We start from the raw sequence: 23,326 nt of genomic DNA on the forward strand, positions 1-23,326 counted from the left end.
TCTGGGAGGATCTTCAGATCTGTACCCTGCTCCATTCTCTCTTTTTTCAGCTGCAGGATGGTCATTATTCGAGGTGGGCTTAGGTAAGGGACTTACAGGAGGGTATATACACTAGTTTTCTGCTACATTAGGACTCTCTCATACTTTAAGATGTTCTACTGTGTTTGATAAAACGAATGTCAGCAAACCCCAACTGTTTTGGTCGAAATCAAGTAACTCTCAAAAGAACCCTCCCTCTGTGAATTGGCAAACGCCAACTTCTTTGTATTTATAAACAAAGTGTTTTTTTAGTACTTTGCATTTGTCTGTTCTGAATTTATGAATACTCATATTGGGAAAAATGGGATGTGTGGGTTTGAATAGGATACATGAGGTAAAAGCTTGTGTCTAATAATTGGAATTCCAGTCACATAATATGAATATCCATAATGTGCTTCGGCACTTTTATATTTGTTTGACTTTTTTTTTAATGCAAGCTGCCGTTAATATTGATTTATTTTGGTATCTCAATGAGATTTTGCAAAAAACTTTATTTGACTAAATGTCTCTTGATTTTAGGAAGACAACCAACAGATGCAGAAAAACAGCCCAGCGGTTACAAGAAGAGATTTTACGCTACTCCCGTAAACTACTAATTTATAGAGGAGGAGCTGCCCATATGGCTAGGGAAAAATGAGAAAAGGAACTGGTTTATAGATTGAACAACAATGTCACATAGTAGTGTCAGTCGGTGATCTGACACTGAGGTGCAACAGCAGCTAGGCATCATCTCTCCAACCGTACCTTTCAAGTCTGGGAAGGCAACTCACGATCTGCCCTAATACCCCTCCAGTGTGGAGTGCCGCATGGCTCATCCTTAAGCCCCACATTGTTAATGTGTACATGGCCCCTCTGGAGGTCGTGGTTGCCCCGTTTGGGATCAAAATAGTAAGTTACGCCAACGATACTCAGCTGGTTGTTTCACTCTCCCAACTTGATCAATGTCCTGACAGCTTCAATCTATGCCTGACCAAGATATACGCCTGTATGTGTGACTCCTCACTTAAGTTAAATGGGTCAAAAACGGAGATCATGTTACCAGGCCACAAGTCCCCTCTAGTGTGGAGTGACGCAGGGCTCATCCTTAAGCCCCACATTGTTAATGTGTACATGGCCCCCCTGGAGGACGTGGTTGCCCCGTTTGGGATCAAAATAGTAAGTTACGCCGGCGATACTCAACTGGTCGTTTCACTCTCCCAACTTGATCAATGTCCTGACAGCTTCCATCTATGCCTGACGAAGATATACCCCTGGATGTGTGACTCCTCACTTAAGTTAAATGGGTCAAAAATGGAGATCATGTTACTAGGCCACAAGTCGGCCTCAATGCCCTCTTCCATCTGGCTGCTTGCTTAGGGGACCCACCTGCCCCAAAAAAAGAAATTAAAAGTTTAGGGGTCTGGTTGGAGCAGGACCTCTCACTCAAAACACAAGCGAAAAAGACAGCAGGGACCTGCTTCGGTCTACTCCGGTCTGCCCGGAAAGTCCTTCCTCTCCTCCCACAGCATTCCAGGAAGCTATTGATACAAGGTCTAGTTCTCTCTAGATTAGATTTTAGCAACACTATTTTCCTAGGAGCCCCTGAAGCTACTATCAATAAGCTTCAACAAATCCAAAACGCCGCAGCTAGGCTCTTAATGGGTATCTCCCTCAGGTCTTCAGCTAAACCCACTCTTAAATCGCTTCACTGGCTCCCCGTACGGGAGAGGATTATGTTCAAATCCCTATGTATTACGCACAAGCTCTTGCAAGGCAAAGGACCCCCAATGATGAGAAATCTAGTCACGCCCTATAAACCTAATAGACCCCTGCGTTCCGACAAGGGGTTCCTGGCGACAGTGCCAAGAGTCAAGAAAGCATGCACAGGAGGCCGCCGTTTCTCTGTGAACGCAGCCTCGCTATGGAACTCCCTTCCACTGAAGCTGCGTGCGGAACCTGGCCATATGCGCTTCCGGAAGACACTAAAAACCTTCCTCTTCCCGAAATGATCTCCCTGTCTCCTTTCCCCTCTTGAGTCTGACTCTCTCGCAGCGCTGGGATGCCTTCTGTTAACCACGCGCTTTACAAAAACGCCCAATAAACAATAAACAATTGGTGTAAGCATAATATAGAAACAATGGTATTCGATGAGAGATAAAAGAGGCTTAAATTAGAGGTCAAATAGGTAGGATAGGCACATGGATGCCTTGGAAACCCAACACTAGATGGCCTAGACGATGGAGTTGACATCCTGTTAACACTCTCCTAAGCTGGCTGGAAACAAAGTATGATATTCAAGCGAACACTTGCCTGCTCAAACTGACCTCTCGTGTAGTAGCCTCCAGGAGGTAGTAGTCAGCAGTGTCAAATGCCACTAATATGTCATAGAAAATAAGGGTATTGACACTTCAGGAGTCTGTAAATATACACGGTGGTCAGTGGCTGCTACCAGCACTGGCTCAGTACTATGAAGTGGTGCGAATCTGGCCTGAATATCATGATGAGTATTGTTGGTTCCAGGGAAAGACCAGATCATTTTTACCACATGGTGTTTCAGAATCTATCAGCAGAAATTACTGATCAACTGAGGTTTTTTTGCCAAGAAAAATTGTGACATGTTATCATGGCGATAATAAGTATCAAAGCTATTTTGTTTCTCTAATGCAGCCGCTATTCACTTTAATCTATGTTTGATATAGGATTTTAGGAGAATCTGACAAGTTCTTCTTGAACATGCATGCACCATTATTTAACCTCCAACATCTACAATGGGTGCAAAATAAAGGAGATAAACATTTAGGATTGGAAACGTGTTTTTCCAAACATTGGCTATCAGTTGCCATCATTTATACATTTAAAGCAGTATTTGTTATTCATGTCACTCATTTTGGAGTAGACGTGCTATATGACTTTATACATATTATAATCATGAGAGCCCTGCATCACTTTTGCACTACATAAAGTGGTACATGCATGGTACACGACTCTCATAAAGTGCGTGGTTTTGAGACGGCCTCATTATTCATGACTAAATCTGAGCAAATGGCTGTGTTGCCTTATTCTGCACCCAAGAGGTGGGTTTTCCCACATAACATGCATGGAATTTGACACTGTCCCAGAGATGATGTAAACCTGGGCAAGCATTAAATCCCTAAGCCTCCCGAGGTGAGGCGCAACATGGAGAAATTTGTTTAATTCTCCTAATTTTTTCCTTTTTCCTCGTAGGATTACAACACGAAACCAATCGTGCCTGCAATGGAGGTACCGTTGCACCATGGTGCTAGTGTACGTACAATGGCCCTGGCTTGCTAAAACAAAAGCAGTACACTGCCCTATCACTTTGGCATAAGGCAGTGCAGCAAGGAACCTTGCTACTCTGCCCTAAACTAAAATTCCATATATGAGGCCCTTAATCACACAAAATCAATCATTAGGGTCTGCAGCGAAACTCTAATCAGTATACCTCAGTGAAAATTATAGGCTGAGGACAATCTGGTTTATTGGCTTTTGCTACCTAGTTAATAGATTGAGCAAGTCTAGTTAAGTTAAAAAAAGTTTGGAAAACAGAGTAGTAGCAAGCGTGATACTCAGTTTTCATCACCCATTTCAGTATACATTTTATACTGTTTTCTTTACTCTGGAGCAACTTTGATGGCATGTGGCACAACCAAAACAAGAATCCAAATCAAAACAAATCAGTCATGTATACAAGTGTGGTAATACTACTCCAGGCAGTAGAGTTACTCTTGGCTCGAAGGTGACGAACCTGTTAATACAGGTATGTTACCACTGGTGTCTTCAGTGGTTGAGACCCTCACGGGTGAGTAGCTGTGCTTCACAAATCCCTGATTAATTGATTGATTGAATGGTGATCTACTAAAATGTGTTCCATTAGCTCCAACTGATGATGGTGTTCGGGGTAAGACATTTGGCTTTAAACAAGATATATATCACAGAATTACTGTAATAGCACCAAATTCAGTAAACAGCTGTACGATAGAAGGTAACTATGTGAATCAATTACAGTTACCCATGGTTCTGGTTTTCCATGGGAGATATTCCTTGGATTTGCTCTAGAACCTGGCATTGAATCCATAATTTAGCAAACAAGATATGGCTTGGGAAGTCATCATTCTCTCACCTCATTTTATTGACAAATATGTCATTTCTTTTATACAAGATTACCATATAAATATATTGAACATATTCATAAGAGCTATTTTCCTGCAGAAAGTATTTGTTACTTTTTAAATATTGAAACATTTGAGGGTTGAGGGTTGAAAGGAATTAAATACAAACTTTTAAGCAGTTGAAATTCACACAAGGGACTTACACATACATATCTCCACTACGCCGCTCCTTTCTGATTGTGATAGTGAAGGCAGGAGCATAGCTAGGGTAGGCTGATTTATATTACTTTCAAGAGAACACAGGGAAAGGAGAGACAGAGATTTCTTAATTGCATCAATGTTGATTCTAGTGTTTCTATCAGTTCCCTAAAGTACATGGACATGAAGTAAGGTGTTTGTTGGTTGATTACTCCTAGTTACGCATAGCTCGCTTGAGGCTTATTGCTCAACGTTTATCTAAATTACACTGTTCCCTTAGGAACTTAAAGCTTACAAGGAGTGAGAATGGAAATTACAGGAATATCTGAATTGACAGGTAGATGTCAGTTCCTAGCTTAACCTCCTTTGGTTATTTTCTCAAGGTTACTGGTATGCCAGTCATTTCTCTTTTTTTTCCTCACTTTTAGAACTCCATAGAGCTGTTTTTATTCTTTATTATCATTTCTTGGTTCTATTCCAAAAGTATTTGTACTCTAGTCATAACATGACCCAAACAAGCTGTCAAAGGCACCATTGTCAGAAAGCACTAACTTTGTGTGCAGAATTCAGAAAGATTAATACACAATTACAATTTTCACCATCCCTATGAGTTATCACATCCACAGTAACAAGAGGGTCAGTAGTAGACATGGAGAAAGGGTTACGTGAAAAGCAGACATGTCCCGTCACTTGTGGTGAGATACAATGGCTGTAGGGTGTAGTGGATGTGTGCACAATTATATGTTCAGTTACTTGCTGTTAGACCTGTCAGACCTTTGGGTGGTCCCTCCTATTATTTATTTATTTTTGTCCCCTTTTTGCCCCTCAATTCCTTTCATTTTGATGTCCACTGGAATTTTTAGGTGTTGTCCTGGGGGGTTAGGTACTCCTTGACCCTGTAGTTCCTCATAGGCCTTGAAATCCCTCCCTTTCTAGGGCAAGTTTAGCTACACAAAGTGGTGGCCAGTAACTGCCATAACTGTTTACCTCAGGGACTGACCCATTGTCTAGGGAGAGGTTCTGGAACCTTCTGGTCCACTCTGGAACCTTGGGCACAGGCTATATATAGGAGGACTGTGGGGCGGCCATTTTGTGAAGACATCGGACTGAAGAGGTGGACTGGAGTCCAGGCTGCTGATTGTGGAGGGTGTCGCACTAAAGGGGTTGATTGCCTCTCGAGGCTGCTGCTCTTGCAGTTGATGTTGCCCCCCATCTGTTGACCTGACCCTCGACCCACTTGACCACTCTCCTATGTCACAGGAGGGAGATTTCCCAGACTAGGACGTGCGAGGGAAGCCAGGACAGTTGTCAAGGTGGTGAGTGCTGTTGCCCCCACTGGAAGAGTAGCCTGAGCGAAGTTGTCCCTTGACGCCCTACTGTTGCCCGGAGCGACGGTGAGACTGAGTGTCCCCATGTATGGCCTCTAAGAAATTGGGGTTCTACGCAGGTTGCCGGGGCCCCACGGGGTAACCACCTCAGTCAAAGCGGGAAAGTATCAACCCCCTCCCCCCTTCCTCTCGTAACGAGTCTTTTCCACTCACCGCAGCAGCTTCCTGGTGAGCGGGATTCCGGGGGAGGGTTCCGAAGTGCGGCGGCCGGTGGTCTTGCTTCAGGGCCGAGTCAGTTGGCACAGCGGACCGGCCTGTGGAGAGGAAGCCGGGCCGCGCTGACAGGAAACTGAGGCAGTGCTGGGAGAGACGCGGGGCGGAGTCACCGGGAGTCTGAGGCTTCTGCCCTGACGCGTCACTCTCCCGCGCCTCTGCTGCCAGCCCAAACCACCCCGGGAAACAGAGAGAGGACAGCGGGTGAAGTGGCGGAGCGGCTGTGGCCCTTCTTCCTGCATGTTAACGAAAGAAACGAAACCTACAGGTGAGGCGCTTGGGGTAACGTGCCGAAGCTGAAGTGCGTAGTTAGCGCTTTAGCCACAGTCTTGAGGAAATCGAGGGAACTGCTCTCCCAGCTAACAAGACGTGAGCGGAATCTGCTAGTCGAAAGGGGGTGAGATCTCACCTGTTGTGTGAAGGAACGAAGGGAGTAAACCTGCCATCACGAGGGTGGATGTTATCTTGAGATCCTCAGGTGACTCGGCAGTGGCATAGATTCATGAGGCATCTTGTGTGGATCAGCTACCTTGATGAGTGACTGCAGCAAAGGAATTGGCCCATAACGCTTATATTTATCGGCCCTTCTAACAATTATGAACTGGGCCTGACCTCCTGCCTGAGGTGGAGTTATCTTATTTCCTCATTTGTATTGTTGTCCCAGCGTGGTACCAGGAACTGTTCTTTAGAGTTCCCTCAGCTTATGAACCTGTATGATCTAATGTTGAGTAGGAGGGTGAGGAGTTAGGTCATATTTTTTTTCAGAACATGCACGCCTGCTATGTGAGCCATTGACCATGAAGACGTGTGGCAATTATATATAAAATGCTACCCAGGGCACATTGAACTGGTTACTGAATATTGCTTGAGGAGGTGCTAGGGCAAATGAAACAGAAATGTCTTGCTTTATTTAAAGTTAATGTTGGGAATATTTACCTAGCTAAGAACCTGATTATTTATAATTGCTTCAAGTAAAACTGTGGAATATTCAGTGCATATATAAGGGCCAAGAATTACCATTAAGTTCCTTCTGTCTAGAGGGGAATGTGACATTAATGTTAATTGTAAATGTGATTTTGCTAACAGTCAAATGCAGAGTATTTTTCCTTTATGAACAAAAACTAAATATTTCTAAGAAATTAAGAGGAACCACAAAGAGAATCGGGGTAGATGTGTTGTACCAAGCTGAGGTGGGGAACCTACTAACGGGTCCTAGGACACTCTCAAGGGAGGGCAGCAGTGTTTCCGTGAGAGGTTTGACTGAAGCCGAACTAGCGGACAGGAGGGAGGAGAGACAGTTAAGATGGGAGTTGGCAAAATTAGAGAAGGAGAGGGAGGAGAAGAGGCTAGCTCATGAGTTGAGTCTCAGAGAGTTAGACTTTAAAGCCCTGCAAGTAGGGACTCCCAGTACTCCTAATGGTGGCAGCGAATCCAAAGATACATCCAGGGAACCCAGACCCTATTTACCAAAGGATGTAGTCGCCAGCTACAGCGCAGGGGATGACATCGCCAAGTGGCTGGCTGCCTATGAGGTCTCCTTAAGAGCCCATGGGATACTGGAGAAACACTGGGGGGGTGGCTTGTATAAATACATGCCTCCTGCAGGAAGGGATACACTATTGGCCCTAGAGCAGGGAGAGCAGACCCACTACCCCACCATGAAAGTGGCGCTAATAAGAAAGTTTGGACTGACTCCAGAAAAATACAGACAGAAGTTTAGGGGAAGTCACAAACTAGGCACACAGAATTGGGTGGATTTCTTGGACTACGCAAAGAAGGCATTAGAGGGTTGGGTGCAAGGCAGCGAGGTGAGGGACTATGAGGGGTTGTATGACCTTATTATCAAGGAGCACCTACTCGAGAAATGTTTTCCCAAGCTGCGACAACACCTGGTGGACAGCAAGCTGACCAGCCCCCGGAAGCTTGCTGAGGAGGCGGACATCTGGGCTAGTACCCGGGTGTCCACAAAGGGGACTGGAGGGGATTCCCAAAGGACCGGACAGGGCGCCCCCCCAGAAGAAAGAGGGGAGAGATAAAAAGAGGGAGTTCTCAAAAGGCCCCCAAAACAGTTTCCAGGGAAAGGGAACAGGATTCACCCCTAAGGCTAACCCGCCCAGAAACCCTCATCCTGGCCAAAGTCAGCAGCCAAGGGTTGTCCACTGCTTCGAGTGTGGTGGCGTTGGACACTATAAGGGAGATGTCAAATGCCCAAAGAGACCACCCCCTCCCACTGGAGGAAATGCCCCGGGAGTAGCTAGTGTAGTGCTCGGGGAGGATTTGCCCTTAGATAAGGGGGGGGAGTGGGCGGGTATCACCTTAGTGTCCTTGGGAGATCAGGAGATGGTTCCTAAGATCCAGGTGCCCTCAAATACTACCAAGTATGGGCAGTGGGTCACCATCAATGGCCAAAGAGGGGAGGCTCTGAGAGACACAGGAGCCAGTATGACTATGGTAAGGAGTCAACTGGTCTCTCCAGAGCAGGTGATTCCACATGTACTCCACCCCGCTGCGATGGCTGACGGCAGATTGGGCCACTACCCTGTGGCCGAGGTTCCATTTGAGTGGGAAGGGGTTGCAGGTTCACTTCGAGTTGCCGCAAGCCCTGCCGTGCCAGTCGATTGTCTGTTGGGGAATGATATGGAGCACAATGCTTGGAAGGAGGTGGAATACTGGACTCATTCTGAGATGCTGTGTACACCTGACTGGGCCTGTGCTAGCACAAGGTCCGCGACTACCCGGAGGGGGAGTTCGCTTGGACTGGAGCCTGGAACAAAGGCCCAGCCAGCTGCCAAAAAGGGAAAGAAATGAGGACAGGAGAAGCCTGCCTTGGCTTCCACGCCCCATGAGACAGATAGGCCACCTGCGGTGGTGGACCAGGAGTCCGTGGAGGGGGAAGTTGTCTCTCTGGAGGACCAACCTATCCCTGTTGAGTGGCATGTGAAGGGAGGGCCTACCAGGGAGGAGTTTTGTTAGGGCCAGAAGGAGTGCCCTACCCTTGAGGGACTGAGGTGACAGGCTGAAGCCCAGGCAGCAGGGAACGTTACTGGGAGTTACCATATTTACTAGGAGGATGGACTCCTCTACAGTGAACCTAAGGCACCCGTGCACGATTCATCACGGGCCTTGGTTGTCCCTCAACGTTACCGAGCCTTTCTTTTAGAACTGACTCATGAGATACCCTTGGCAGGACACTTAGGACAGGACAAGACCTTTGCCCGGCTTGTCCCCCTCTTTTATTGGCCTCAGATGAGAGTGGCATCCGACACATACTGTCGGACATGTGTATCTTGCCAAGCCAGTGGGAAAACAGGGGTGAAGCTGAAAGCTCCCCTGGAACCACTTCCTGTCGTTAGCACCCCCTTTGAAAGGGTGGGCATCGACATTGTGGGGCCATTGGATCCACCAACTAAAGCTGGTCACAGGTTTATCCTGGTTCTGGTGGATCACGCCACACGGTACTCAGAGGCAATTCCTCTGAGGACCATTACTGCACCTGCAGTGGCTAGGGCCCTGATGGGGATCTTTACCCGAGTGGGTTTCCCCAAGGAGGTTGTGTCCGACAGGGGGTCCAACTTTATGTCAGCATACATGCGGGCTATTTGGAAGGAGTGTGGAGTTACCTACCGGTTTACCACTCCTTATCACCCACAGACCAATGGTCTAGTGGAAAGGTTCAACAAAACCTTGAAAGGCATGATAAGAAGTCTGCCTGAGAGCCTGCGGAGGAAATGGGACGTCCTCCTACCCTGTCTGTTGTTTTCCTACAGGGAAGTTCCACAGAAGGGAGTGGGCTTCAGCCCCTTCAAACTTCTGTATGGGCACCCTGTGCGTGGACCTCTCAGCCTGGTGAAAGACAGATGGGAAAAGTCTCCCAGGAAGCTTCCCCAGGATGTGGTGAGCTACATGCTGGCCTTCCGGAGCCAAATGGCTAAATTGTGGAAGCAAGCTTCAGACAACTTAGAAGCCAGCCAAGCAGTGATGAAAGAGTGGTATGACCACAACGCTCACCCTGTGGAGTTGGAGCCTGGCCAGAAAGTGTGGGTGATGGAACCAGAAGAGCTTAGTGCCCTCCAGGATCGCTGGACAGGCCCCTTTGAGGTGATGGAGAAGAAGGGTAAGGCCACTTATCTGGTGGATCTTAAGACCCCTCGACAGCCCCTACGGGTGCTGCATGCCAATCGTCTCAAACCCCACCATGAGAGGCCCGAGGTCATCTTAATGATGGTGACTGATGGAGCAGAGGAAGCGTAAAGCGAGCCTCTCCCTGATCTCTTTTCGTCTCAGGAAAAGGATGGGTTGGTGGAGGGAGTGATTTTCTCACCATCCCTAACTCCTGAGCAGCGAGTAGACTGCCGCCAGGTCCTGGAGCAGTACTCCTCACTGTTCTCCCTTGTCCCGGGAAGGACCCACCTGTGTACCCATGGACACAGGAGACAGCCCACCAGTCTAAGATCTACCGGCTGTCATACAAGGTGAAGGCCAGCATCCACAGTGAAGTTACAAAGATGCTGGAGCTAGGAGTAATTGAACCTTCTAGTAGCCCCTGGTCCAGTCCGGTGGTTTTGGTACCAAAAGCTGCCCCACGGGCACCACTCCAGAACTAAGGTTCTGTGTGGATTACCGGGGACTGAATTCAGTGACCAAAACTGATGCACATCCGATCCCTAGGGCGGATGAATTTATTGACCGGCTGGGAGCTGCCCAATACTTGAGTACCTTTGACCTTACTTCAGGGTACTGGCAGATCTCCCTTACAGATGGAGCAAAGGAAAGGTCAGCCTTCTCCACGCCTGAGGGCCACTACCAGTTCTGCGTAATGCCCTTTGGGCTCAAGAACGCCCCTGCCACCTTTCAGCGGCTGGTAACCCAGGTCATCTCTGGGATGGAGGCTTTCTCCGCTGCTTATCTGGATGACATTGCTGTCTTCAGTAGCAGTTGGGAGGATCATTTGTGTCATCTACAAGCGGTTCTCCAAGCCCTGAAACAAGCTGGCTTGACGATCAAGGCCAGTAAATGTCAGATCGGGCAGGGGTCGGTTGTGTACCTAGGCCACTTGGTGGGCAGAGGAGCGGTGCAGCCCCTCCAGGCAAAGATTGAGGCAATCATGGCATGGGAGCCCCCCAAGACCCAAACTGAGGTCCGACCCTTCCTGGGCCTCACAGGTTATTACCGTCGCTTTGTAAAGGGGTATGGCACTATTGTGGCACCCCTGACTGAGCTCACATCTAAGAAGCAACCTCGACGGGTAGTCTGGACGGAGGCTTGTCAGCAAGCCTTTGAGAAGCTGAAACAAGTAATGTGTGCAGCACCGGTCCAGAGGGCTCCGGATGTTTCTAAAGAATTCATTGTCCAGACAGACGCATCAGAGCATGGCATTGGGGCAGTGTTATTGCAACTCAATGAAGAGGGTCTGGATCAACCTGTGGTCTTCCTGTCCAGGAGACTGCTTCCCCAGGGAACAGAAGTGCAGTGCAATTGAGCGGGAAGCCTGTGCAGTGGTTTGGGCTCTGAAGAAGTTGCGGCCATACCTGTTTGGCTCGCACTTCCTGGTTCAGACCGACCATCGACCCCTTCGTTGGCTGATGCAAATAAAGGGGGAGAATCCCAAGCTGTTGAGATGGTCCATCTCCCTACAGGGAATGGACTTCCGGGTGGAACATCGGCCTGGAGTGGACCACGCCAATGCAGACAGTCTCTCTAGGTATTTCCGCCTTAGTGATGAGGACTCCCAAGGGGTTGGGTAGCTCTCCCCACTTTCAGCTGGGGGGGACCCGTATTAGACCAGTCAGCCCTTTGGGTGGTCCCTCCTATTATTTATTTATTTTTGTCCCCTTTTTGTCCCTCAATTCCTTTCATTTTGATGACCACTGGAATTTTTAGGTGTTGTCCTGGGGGTTAGGTACTCCTTGACCCTATAGTTCCTCATAGGCCTTGAAATCCCTCCTTTTCTAGGGCAAGTTTAGCTACACAAAATGGTGGCCAGTAACTGCCATAACTGTTTACCTCAGGGACTGACCCATAGTCTAGAGAGAGGTTCTGGAACCTTCTGGTCCACTCTGGAACCTTGGACACAGGCTATATATAGGAGGACTGTGGGGCGGCCATTTTGTGAAGACATCCGACTGAAGAGGTGGACTGGAGTCCAGGCTGCTGATTGTGGAGAATGTCGCACTAAAGGGGTTGATTGCCTCTCGAGGCTGCTGCTCTTGCAGTTGATGTTGCCCCCCATCTGTTGACCTGACCCGATTATTAATCGACCCACTGGACCACTCTCCTATGTCACAGGAGGGAGATTTCCCTGACCAGGACGTGCGAGGGAAGCCAGGACAGTTGTCAAGGTGGTGAGTGCTGTTGCCCCCACTGGAAGAGTAGCCTGAGCGAAGTTGTCCCTTGACGCCCTACTGTTGCCCGGAGCGACGGTGAGACTGAGTGTCCCCATGTATGGTCTCTAAGAAATTGGGGTTCTACGCAGGTTGCCGGGGCCCCTCGGGGTAACCACCGCAGTCAAAGCGGGAAAGTATCAACCCCCTCCCCCCTTCCTCTCGTAACAAGTCTTTTCCACTCACCGCAGCAGCTTCCTGATGAGCGGGATTCCGGGGGAGGGTTCCGAAGTGCGGCGGCCGGTGGTCTTGCTTCAGGGCCGAGTCAGTTGGCACAGCGGACCGGCCTGTGGAGAGGAAGCCGGGCCGCGCTGACAGGAAACTGAGGCAGTGCTGGGAGAGACGCGGGGCAGTGTCACCGGGAGTCTGAGGCTTCTGCCCTGTCACGTCACTCTCCCGTGCCTCTGCTGCCAGCCCAAACCACCCCGGGAAACAGAAAGAGGACAGCAGGTGAAGTGGCGGAGCGGCTGTGGCCCTTCTTCCTGCATGTTAACGAAGGAAACGAAACCTACAGGTGAGGCGCTTGGGGTAACGTGCCGAAGCTGAAGTGCGTAGTTAGCGCTTTAGCCACAGTCTTGAGGAAATCGAGGGAACTGCTCTCCCAGCTAACAAGACGTGAGCGGAATCTGCTAGTCGGAAGGGGGTGAGATCTCACCGGTTGTTTGAAGGAACGAAGGGAGTAAACCTGCCATCACAAGGGTGGATGTTATCTTGAGATCCTCAGGTGACTCGGCAGTGGCATAGATTCATGAGGCATCTTGTGTGGATCAGCTACCTTGATGAGTGACTGCAGCAAAGGAATTGACCCATAACGCTTATATTTACCGGCCCTTCTTACAATTATGAACTGGGCCTGACCTCCTGCCTGAGGTGGAGTTATCTTATTTCCTCCTTTGTATTGTTGTCCCAGCGTGGTACCAGGAACTGTTCTTTAGAGTTCCCTCAGCTTATGAACCTGTATGATCTAATGTTGAGTAGGAGGGTGAGGAGTTAGGTCATATTTTTTTTCTGAACATGCACGCCTGCTATGTGAGCCATTGACCATAAAGACGTGTGGCAATTATATATAAAATGCTACCCAGGGCACATTGAACTGGTTACTGAATATTGCTTGAGGAGGTGTTACGGCAAATGAAACAGAAATGTCTTGCTTTATTTAAAGTTAATGTTGGGAATATTTACCTAGCTAAGAACCTGGGGGCATATTACCAACGTTAAGCTATATTTATCGCTAACGATGCTTAGCAACGAATTTTTTAACGCTAAGCATCGTCAGAAAATATCGCAGATAAACCTTGCTATTATCAAGGTGTATCGCAAATGCGATAAAAAACGGCCGCAATGCATGAATATCGCTGAAAAATCAGCCATATTCATGCATTACCGAGCTAATGCTCTTAGCCATGTTATCCACCTCCCATTGGATACCATGGCTAAGAACTGCTCAGGGCAGGTGTTAGTTTTTGGAGATATTCGCGCTTAGCACGAATATCTCCAAAAGTTGGTAATAGGAGATAGCAATGTTAGCGACTGTTTCCAGTCGCTAACATCTTGGCACACCCACTTTGCATGTCATTGGTGATAAATATCACTGACATGCAAAGTGGGGCCCAAGATGGTCGCTATCTCCTACTAGCTGTCACTAACTGGTGTTAGCGACAGCTAGGTAATAGGGAGATAATTTTATCTCCGCTTTCTTGGCTTTTAAAGCCAAAAAAGCGGAGATAAACCCCCTTGATAATATGCCCCCTGATTATTTATAATTGCTTCAAGTAAAACTGTGGAATATTCAGTGCACATATGAGGGCCAAGAATTACCATTAAGTTCCTTCTGTCTAGAGGGGAATGTGACATTAATGTTAATTGTAAATGTGATTGCGCTAACAGTCAAATGCAGAGTATTTTTCCTTTATGAACAAAAACTAAATATTGCTAAGAAATTAAGAGGAACCACAAAGAGAATTTTATAAAACAGCCCGTATTTTTCTAAACTGGTGTAGTGTCGTTATTGTTGAGTGGATGGACGCTGAGTTCCTGTAAGAGTGTGACGCAAGCTTAACACTTTTGCCTCTAAGTTAGATCTTCCCACTCGGTACCAGGCTACCCTATGTGGACTGTGACCCCAGGTCTAACACTTGCCATGATAGGTTCCTTGCTTAACTATAATATTGAATGGGTTAACCTTATCAATATCTCTGTCTGTACTTTGATGTCAAACTTGCAATGTCTGAAACTAAACACAAAAAAATGACTATCTCAAGTATACATTCAATAACACTTCTCCCTATGATGTGTATTACTTTCCCAAGCTTTGCTGTCATGCACTCTCAGTGGAAAATGAGTTATAGTTTATATTTCACTCTTGTAGAACTGTAAGATAAACAACAATGTTGATATGCATTTGCTTCCTTGTCCAGAAAATTTGTATTTTCATACTACAATCATAATACCTATTCATACATTAGAAAAGCAACACAGTTGAGTGTACAAACCATAGTCCTAAACTTGATAAACCTTAACAAACGTAACAACCCTAGTCTTAGAAGAAGTTATAAAAATGTTCATAGAAAGTTAAACGTTAGCCTCCATAACCAAAATAAATACTTTAATAATGTCCTTAAATATAAATCCTTAGAAAAAGCAATGTGTCTTGGCAAGAAAATCGGAGATCTGTTTGTTAAGGGTCTGGTAACAGCAGCATTTTATCATAATTTCCTAGCGAAAACCACATGGCTGATGAGCAAAGCAATGGCTAGATATCAAGAGGGCTGCTTTTTCTCCTGAATACGCACGAATCGATGGCCTGCTGGTGTTGTAAAGTGGCTTATTAGTAGTGGTAAATTTGCATCTACCGCTGGCAAAAAGGCCACCATCACAGTCTAGGGTCTAGGATAGATCTCAATTAATTATTCCTATGCTCAACTCTTGGAAGCTTGGCTGTGAGCAGTCAGACTTAACTTAGGAGACAGGTATGAGAAGCATTAAGAAACACCAATTCAGTAAATAATTAAGACACAGCACATAATAAAAATCCCACACCAGCTTATGAAAATAGAAAATATTGTTATCTTTAAAATGACAGCAAACATCAAATTTAGGGAACCTGAGATATGAATGTTCAAAGATTAAACACCTTCTAGCATATAGAAAGATATAGCGCCATTCTGAGAAATCTGGTCACTGTGGCCCGGGACAAAATCAAAGTTTCAGGCTATTATGTAACCCTGCTTGGATACACAAGGTGGGATGCCCTGCTCAAAAGTTTACCTTTGCACTTAGAAACATTTCTGGAACTTTTTCTTCCGAGGGCCCTCGCTGCTCAACACCAGTCCAGATTCAGTGAGAGCTTACCAATTAGACTTTCAGGGAGCTCTCAGTCAAACTGGAAGTCGGATTGATAGAGCACGCAGGTCACCCGACTATAATTTTACCATATGCACATTGGGCCCATAAATTCAATTCACCATAATTTATAAATCGGGTAACCTACACTCTACTACCAGTAACCCAGTTCCTTCCTATTTATTTCTGAGGTACCCGACTTACCAATCCACTGTCACAGGTACCTATGATCACCATGGATCAGGGAGCTAGCTGTAAAGGAAGGCAATACATACAATACAACCTTTAATAAAATGTTTCACTTTTATAATAACCACAGACTCAGGATTCTTTTAAAGGCTTTATCTAATCATCATCATCATGTGTCATGAGCATAAAATTCACACAGATTAAACTATCTATAATTAGAATTAGGAATAACGTATAGCTATGGATAAGGCAGAGAATACCAATCATTTAGAATTCAGAAATTAAAGGGAAGGGAAAATAAGGAACATGCTAAATCAAAGCAGACTTTCGCAATTTTACTAGCAGTTTGAAAGGAAATGAAACTTATGCAATTTGTTTATTCAGAGTCAGTTTAAATCACAATAGGGAAGGTAAGATTTGGAACATACTATCAAATTCAGCTTATTCCCTAAAGGGAAGGTAGGAAAAGGAACATATACTATATGGAAACAATTTATCGATTGACTAAAGGTGGGGGGAAATGGAACACGCTAGTATCAATAAAAACATGTGAAAATATGCATTTACCCAAGGACGGGGGAAAAAGAAGGAACATATGCAATTTAGGCAGCCTAGCACAATTTAGGGTAGGGAAAGAGAAAGGAAATACACGATAATATATCAACACCCACACAGACTTATATTTACCTAGGATAGAGTGAAGACCAACCCTGGCCAAGGGTCAGTTGGAAAAGACAGGAAGGAACCCCAAGGACTTAGGTGCCAGTAGGCGAGCAGGTGCAGCTCATGGACAGTCAGGACAGGATAACCCCAAGATTTTGGATCAGGACTGGGTTCACCAAAGGGTACGACCAAAACCTGCAGCTTCGGTTGCAACGCCTGCGCTACTCCTTCTCTGCAGGGAATCTGCCAGTAACCCCGATTGGGTTCTCGAACCTCCCAGCAAAGTGCTTCGCCAGCACTTAAGGTTTTCAAAACCCCGATTGGGTCTGTGGTAAATTCGGACAGAGTGCTGCGCAGCTCTCTGTATCAGTCACCTATAGAGTGCGTTGGGTCAGTGACAGGTCAGCTATTCGGACAAGTCGGACAAATTCTCTAGCTAAACCTAGGCTAGTTATACTGTTTTTCCGGTCAGTGTACCACCCACCAATGTTGCAAGTGTAAGAATTCCCAAATTTGATTGGAGAAGGGGAAAGGTTAAGTCATCACACCACCTAAAATGTAGACTTTCTCAGGCTTAATATTCAATTTTTGTACCCACCCCTCAAATTCTAGTTTTCCATGACACAAGATGTACAGTGAACAATAGAGTATACAGCAGTTATTACAAATGTATCGAAATCAGGTAGAGTTCAGCTTCGCCGGTCGATTCTCAGGAGCATCTTGGCTGTGGCTGCCAGCTGGCTGAGTTCCACTGCTGCATGGGTTTCTTTCCCTCATCACGTGATAAGTACCATACGGGCTCTTCAAGATGGAGTAGCAAGCGCCTCCCAGGCCCAAAGAATACGATACATGAAAAGCAAGTGAAAACAATTTAGAAATACAGAAAAAATGATTACACTGTATACCATGAATGGCTACTCTACATCCCGTACTTCATAATAACTATAGCATTAGGATAAGTGCAGAACAGACAGCTTTGCGAAGGCGGCAATGCAAGCTCGGAGCATATGAGAAACAAAGCAGCCATTGTAGCTGTATTGCGCATGAGCAAACACTTTCCCACCAGAACTGCGAGTACGTCACATCACATGGGTATGACCGACGCATGTGCAGTCTAAATTCCCGCAAAGCAGTGGCCATTTTAGAGGGAAGCGTATTAGGATGAGTAAACACATAGGCAAGCATCACTAGGACACCCCGTGTAGTGTAATATATGCAATATTAGTAACACGAACATTTTGATTTAGTTCAATTAACGTTATTTGACGTTCATGAGCACAAGCAAGTCGCTTAACGTGCGAATCCTTGCTCCATCAATACCCTCTTTGATGATATTTACTATCATCACTATTAATGGAACCAGATGCCAACTTTTCATATTTCACCCAATTCAAGTTCTTCAAACTTTCTATTATGTCTTTTTCCATTATCCTTATTAGGATGGAAATTCTTTGCTCTTTTGTAAATCTGATTGTTCAGCTCTTCTAATTCGAGTTCATCAACATTTCTCTTCACTCCTCTCTTATTCACAGCATACTTCTTTTTGTGTTTTCGGCATTTGCAGCAAATAATTATAGTAAGTACAAATAAACCTATTCCCACTATTGGCATTAGTATTTTACTCACAAGACTTTTACCTAGGTTAGAAAACCAACTAGCTATAGAGGAGAGACCATCAGTAAGTCTCTTCCATGCACTGTCAACCTCCAGTGGTTTGAGCTCTTTTTCCAAATTTGTAATGTTCCTCACATACCCTTTGATCTCCACACTTTTGTCAGGTATGTAAGTGCAACAATGTTGCCCTTTCAACATTCTGCAGACTCCGCCCTCTTTTGCCAATAATGTATAAAGAGCAAGTCTATTTTGCAAAACCATAGATCTGATCGCAACCATTTCGGTATTGACCAACAGAAAACCGGCAGCAGTGTCAGTTGATAACCGATCTACAACTGTAGACAATTTGCAGATTCTGTGTGTATTCAGAGTCACTCCCACTGCAGGTATCAATGCGCTAAATATATCACCCATTATTTCTCCTACACTTTCTCTTTTACTACGTACTAATTCATTAGTGTTTTCATTGCTTCCAGAAACTTCACTCACATGGTATATTTTCGGGAAGACAATTCCAAAATAGCAGCTTCCATACCAGTGATCTGGCAATTTGAAATAGGCCTTGTTCCCACATATATAATAAATTCTGGGAAACACAGGTTCTGACCCATTTTTGAAACCCCAACCTCCAATAACTTTGTAATTGTGTTCGCATTGACTGGAACCAATGAAAATGTTATTATAATAACTAGTCCTTTCTCGGTGAAGACAAAGTTTTCCTTTCTTTTCGAAATCCAGCAACAATGCAGCATTTGTGCCACCATTTGAGGTGCTCCCCATGTTTTCAGCCCACTTAGGAGATTTCTGCCTTTTATCATTCGCTTTTCTTTGGAAACTTTCTCTTCTCTTCTCTGCCATATTTAGAAACATTTTCTCTTGTTCGTGTAATGAACAGGTCAAGTTATCTCTATGAGCTTCTCCTAAATCTATTGTGTCTATAGTTAGAAAATAATCTCCCATATAACGTGTTACATCACTCTTAGTATGTACAGGGTTTAGATTTCCACGTATAGGAAGTTCAGAAAATACTACATCTGAGTTAGAATAATAGTACTGTAACGGTCCTCTTTTATAGAATAAACTAGCTAAAATACTACAAGAAATTCCATATGTTAGTCGCAAGTGATGGTAGGTCACTCCCTCAGCTACAGAAGTAGGTAGCTTCATACAGACATAACAGTCTTCTATTTCCATTGCTTCTACATAATATACTAAAAGGTTTGCAAATACATTTAAATGAGTTCTATTCTTTATTCTGTGATAATGTAGTCTTTCCTCATCTGGTGCATCTAGGTCCATTCTAGTTCGTCTAAGGCTAAGTACTTTCTCGTGTCCTTCTATATTTTGTGGTGTATCTTTCGTTTGCAGCTTTTCTGTGTCTTTTGTCACTGTCTTTGTATGGTACAAATTAGTATCTTGACTCATCATGTAACGAATAGCTATAGTTAGTCCTATCCATAATATAAGTACTAAGGCTATACTACATAAACATACTTTGCAGCATTGTTTACAACAATTACGTCTAGATCTTCCATTCACAGTGGAATCAGACATTTTGGCTTAAAAGAAGTTTTCAACCCCTCTTTGTAACTTTGCACAAGTTGCTTACACAGGGCAACGTTCAGGTTGGTTCTACTTCTTCGGCAGTCTGGACAGCAATCAATTCTTCATCACTTTCGTCACTTATATCGAGATTTTCAAATTCCTCCAACACCAGATAAGTCCATTCAGGACTCCGATACTTGTTGTTCAGTCTTTTTATGCAGGCACTTCTTCTTTTGGCTTTTGTTTCAGACTGATCCAATTTTCTTTGGTTTTCTTGCTCAAGTTCTTCGTCTGTCTTTAGTCTCAATCTCAGTCTTTTCATGAATCTAGGTGCTCTGTCTTTTTTCTTGAACCTTTTAACTGATACTGTGCTTTGGCCCTCTTATTTTCGGTCAGTTGTGGCACATCTGCTTCAATGTCTTCCTTTTCTTTTCCTGTCTGACTAGTTCCAGGTCTTACTTCAGCTTCTTCTGCCTGGTTACTAAGCTGGCCTGGTTCAGGAGTGTGCTGATTTTGACTTTTGGTTGTTTCAACTTCTACTTCCTGGACGCATTCGTCTAGTTCTATCTGATCCTGTTCAAGCACTTCAAACTCTGTATCTCCTTCTGCTTGAACTTCCGCCCTAATTTCTAAGGGCACGATTCACAGAATGAACTTAAGACTCAATCCTAAACTTACTACTATTTTGGTATTCACAGAATGCACTTACTACTTTTGGCATTCACAGAATGAACTTACTACTTTTGGTATTCACAGAAGTTAGGATTTTGTCTTAAGTCTGTCTTAAGTCTGTCTTAAGTCTGTCTTAAGTTTGTCTTAAGACACACTTAAGACAAAATCCTAACTTCTGTGAATACCAAAAGTAGTAAGTTCATTCTGTGAATGCCAAAAGTAGTAAGTGCCTTCCGTGAATACCAAAATGGTAGTAAGTTTAGGATTTTGTCTTAAGTTAGTTCTGTGAATCGGGCCCTAACTGTCCCTTTCCAGGCTCAGGATTTTTTGTAGGTGTGTGTTGGAAAACGAGGCAGTATCTGTGAGGCCTGCACAAATAACATGACACATTTGTCCTTCACTGGGAACCAAACACCCTAGGGCAGCGCCTGACTCTCAGAGGGTAGCGTTGCCGAGCAGTCTGAGGCTTACTCAAGGGAGGTGGTGTGGGCTAGTAATCGCCATTTGCAGGTGCGCAAAAATAACACTCAATAATTGATTGTCCAGTCTGTACTTTGCTTTATAAAAGTAAGAGTACATTTATTAAACACACACACCACTCAATACTATACACCAATTTACAAATATACATAAGTTGTTGGAATTACTTTGTGACATTGCATAACATCTCCACCCCTCCCGCAGGGGGGGGTGGGGTCTAGTACCACCACTCCCATGTATGCACATCATCTTGCCCCCAATGCAATTAGTTGAACCTATCCTGGAGCGAGGGCCCTGCGCATTGGCACCATCCCAGTGGCGACCCCCCCCATTACCTCAACAAGCATAAAACAGGGATACACCTGCCTTGGTGACACATGACCCTGACCAAGCATCTCCTACTGACCCTAAAGTATACACCTCTACATCTTAAGGGCTAACAGTCTGGGGTCTTCACCTAAGCGCAGCAGCAATACTACATGTTTACGCACACTTTATTATGACAGTACTCAGCACATTTGGATTTCATTAAAAATGCATTGCAATTACAGCCCCTTAAGGCATCACAGATGATCACAGGATTAAGTTGTAAATACCGTCAGACGCCCTAGCAGGAGTGTCTAGCCACTTAAATCCACTTTGCTTGTGACATCACCTTACACCAGTACATCACATTGAACATTAGTCCCTCTAAAAGAAATAACCATTAATAAATGCATTTCAGTGCAATTACGCCATTTCACCTCCAGGGGATGCCCTTCTCGAGACATCTCCAACTCAGCCCTTCAATCTTTGATGCACTTCTCCATGAACCCCCAGCTGTAGAACAAAAGTTCCAGCCTAGGAGGTGATGCAATCTTCGCTGAGAGTTGAGGTGTTATTCTTTTTAAATCCCCAAGAAACTTAGGGTGGGACTTAGCTTTGTGCTGTGGGAGAGACTGCGCTGCTCCAGCAGCTCCCCCAGCACCTTTTCACACTCAAGGGTGACCCCTCTCCTCTGGGGGCCACCAAAACGCCCAAAACGATCCATTCCTCATGCCTTGCAAGGCATCATGGGGCGCTTCAAGCTCCTGCCGCTTTCTGGGGCCTCGGTGGGGGGGCCCGGTCCCATCCGGACCCCTGGGTAAGGGCATGTGATGCGGGGAGCCCACACCCGGCCGCTCCGTGCTTTGGTCGGGGGCCGGTCCCACCTGGGCCCCTGGCTCCTCTTTCCTTGTTCAGGGCCCCGGTCCCACCCGGGACCCCCGCAGGCTCTCTATGTTGGAGGGCAGTCCCCGGGACCTGACCCACCCCGGGGGCCTTTCCGGGACCAGCGGCGGAGCCTCACGTGCTTCGCCGTCAGGGGGCCACAGGTCCAAGGTCGCTCACCTTCTGGGGGCCATATCTCAGCCCCTGGAGGTCCGATCTGCCCCATTTTTGCATCTTCTTGCTCCTGGTGGCGCCCCCCAGCCACTGGGAGCACTCTTTACCCCCCTCCGGGTCTCCAAGAGGGTGCATTCTGCAGGGAGCTGTCTGCACTGGCTCCCTGCGCCAGCCTTTCACCTGGCTCTCCCCCTGCGCCTCTCTTCTCCCTGTGCAGAGGCCTCTTCTGCGCACCGGTCCTGTGCTCTTCTCCTGGCGCTGTTAGTGCCCTGGGGGGCAGTCAGGGGGTCTCTCCTTCCAACTGCCCATTGCACCAGGCTCCAGCACCTTTCGCCTCCGCAGACCACACCCCAGAGAGCCCTTCTCTTCTTGTGCAAGTACTTTTTAAAAGATGAGTAGGGGGCTGGCAGGACGTCTCTGTGTCCTATCACACAGCGACACATCACTTCCCTGCCCCCTCCCTCCTTCTTGTCCAGCCTCTGGGTTGTTCAAAATGGAGTCGTCCAGTGTCTCTGGCCACATGGCCTCTGAAACCCAACTCCTTCCCCCTTCACTGCCTTCTCTCCTGGGTGCAAACTGGTGCCTGGCACCCAGCGACAGCAGTTGATGGATTGGCTTTAGCTCCACCTATCTTTTCTCCTTGGAGGGAAGATCTTGCTCTGGGAAGAAAGGTCATTAATCTAACCTGCCATGGCCAGACCCCAGCCAGGGACTCAGAGAAATATGACATTTCTGGACGACCCAAAAGCAGTACAAATATGACTTTGGACTTTGCAGAATACTCATTTTCACATCTGCTACACTGGACATTTGTGCGTGTCTGGAATCTATAGGCTTTGTGGAAGTCATTTTAGCCATGGGTCCCACATCCCCATAGGGAAATAATGAAGTAAAAACACAGTAAAACACACTGACTTTCCCTGGCATGTTCCTTCCCAGGGTATAAAGCCTATTCCATGTCACCGCCCAATTCTGCATAAGCTGGCCACGCCATTCACTCAGTAGCTGCTCCTGGACTGCGCACGCTAGGAATCTCCCCTGCGCAGCTCCTACACGTGTGCACACGCATGTACACCCGTGTCTGCATGTAACCAGCACAGTGTCCCATACTCCAGCTGCTGCGCAGCGGCCT

At 46.1% G+C, this 23,326-nt stretch overlaps 1 protein-coding gene and 1 long non-coding RNA gene across 2 annotated transcripts in view; one reads left to right on the forward strand and one right to left on the reverse strand.

Moving 5' to 3' along the window:
• The window catches only part of LOC144791619 (uncharacterized), a 271,095-nt gene extending 268,280 nt beyond the window's left edge, over window positions 1-2,815 (forward strand). Inside the window, exon 6 of the long non-coding RNA XR_013602444.1 lies at window positions 559-2,815. This is a non-coding gene — a long non-coding RNA (uncharacterized LOC144791619). The remainder of the gene's footprint in view (window positions 1-558) is intronic.
• The window catches only part of LOC144791482 (olfactory receptor 13C9-like), a 183,383-nt gene that overhangs the window by 60,033 nt on the left and 100,024 nt on the right, over window positions 1-23,326 (reverse strand). The window lies entirely within an intron of this gene.

The sequence above is a fragment of the Lissotriton helveticus genome, chromosome 1_1, assembly GCF_964261635.1.
Source record: "Lissotriton helveticus chromosome 1_1, aLisHel1.1, whole genome shotgun sequence".
NCBI classification, from domain to species: Eukaryota; Metazoa; Chordata; class Amphibia; order Caudata; family Salamandridae; genus Lissotriton; species Lissotriton helveticus.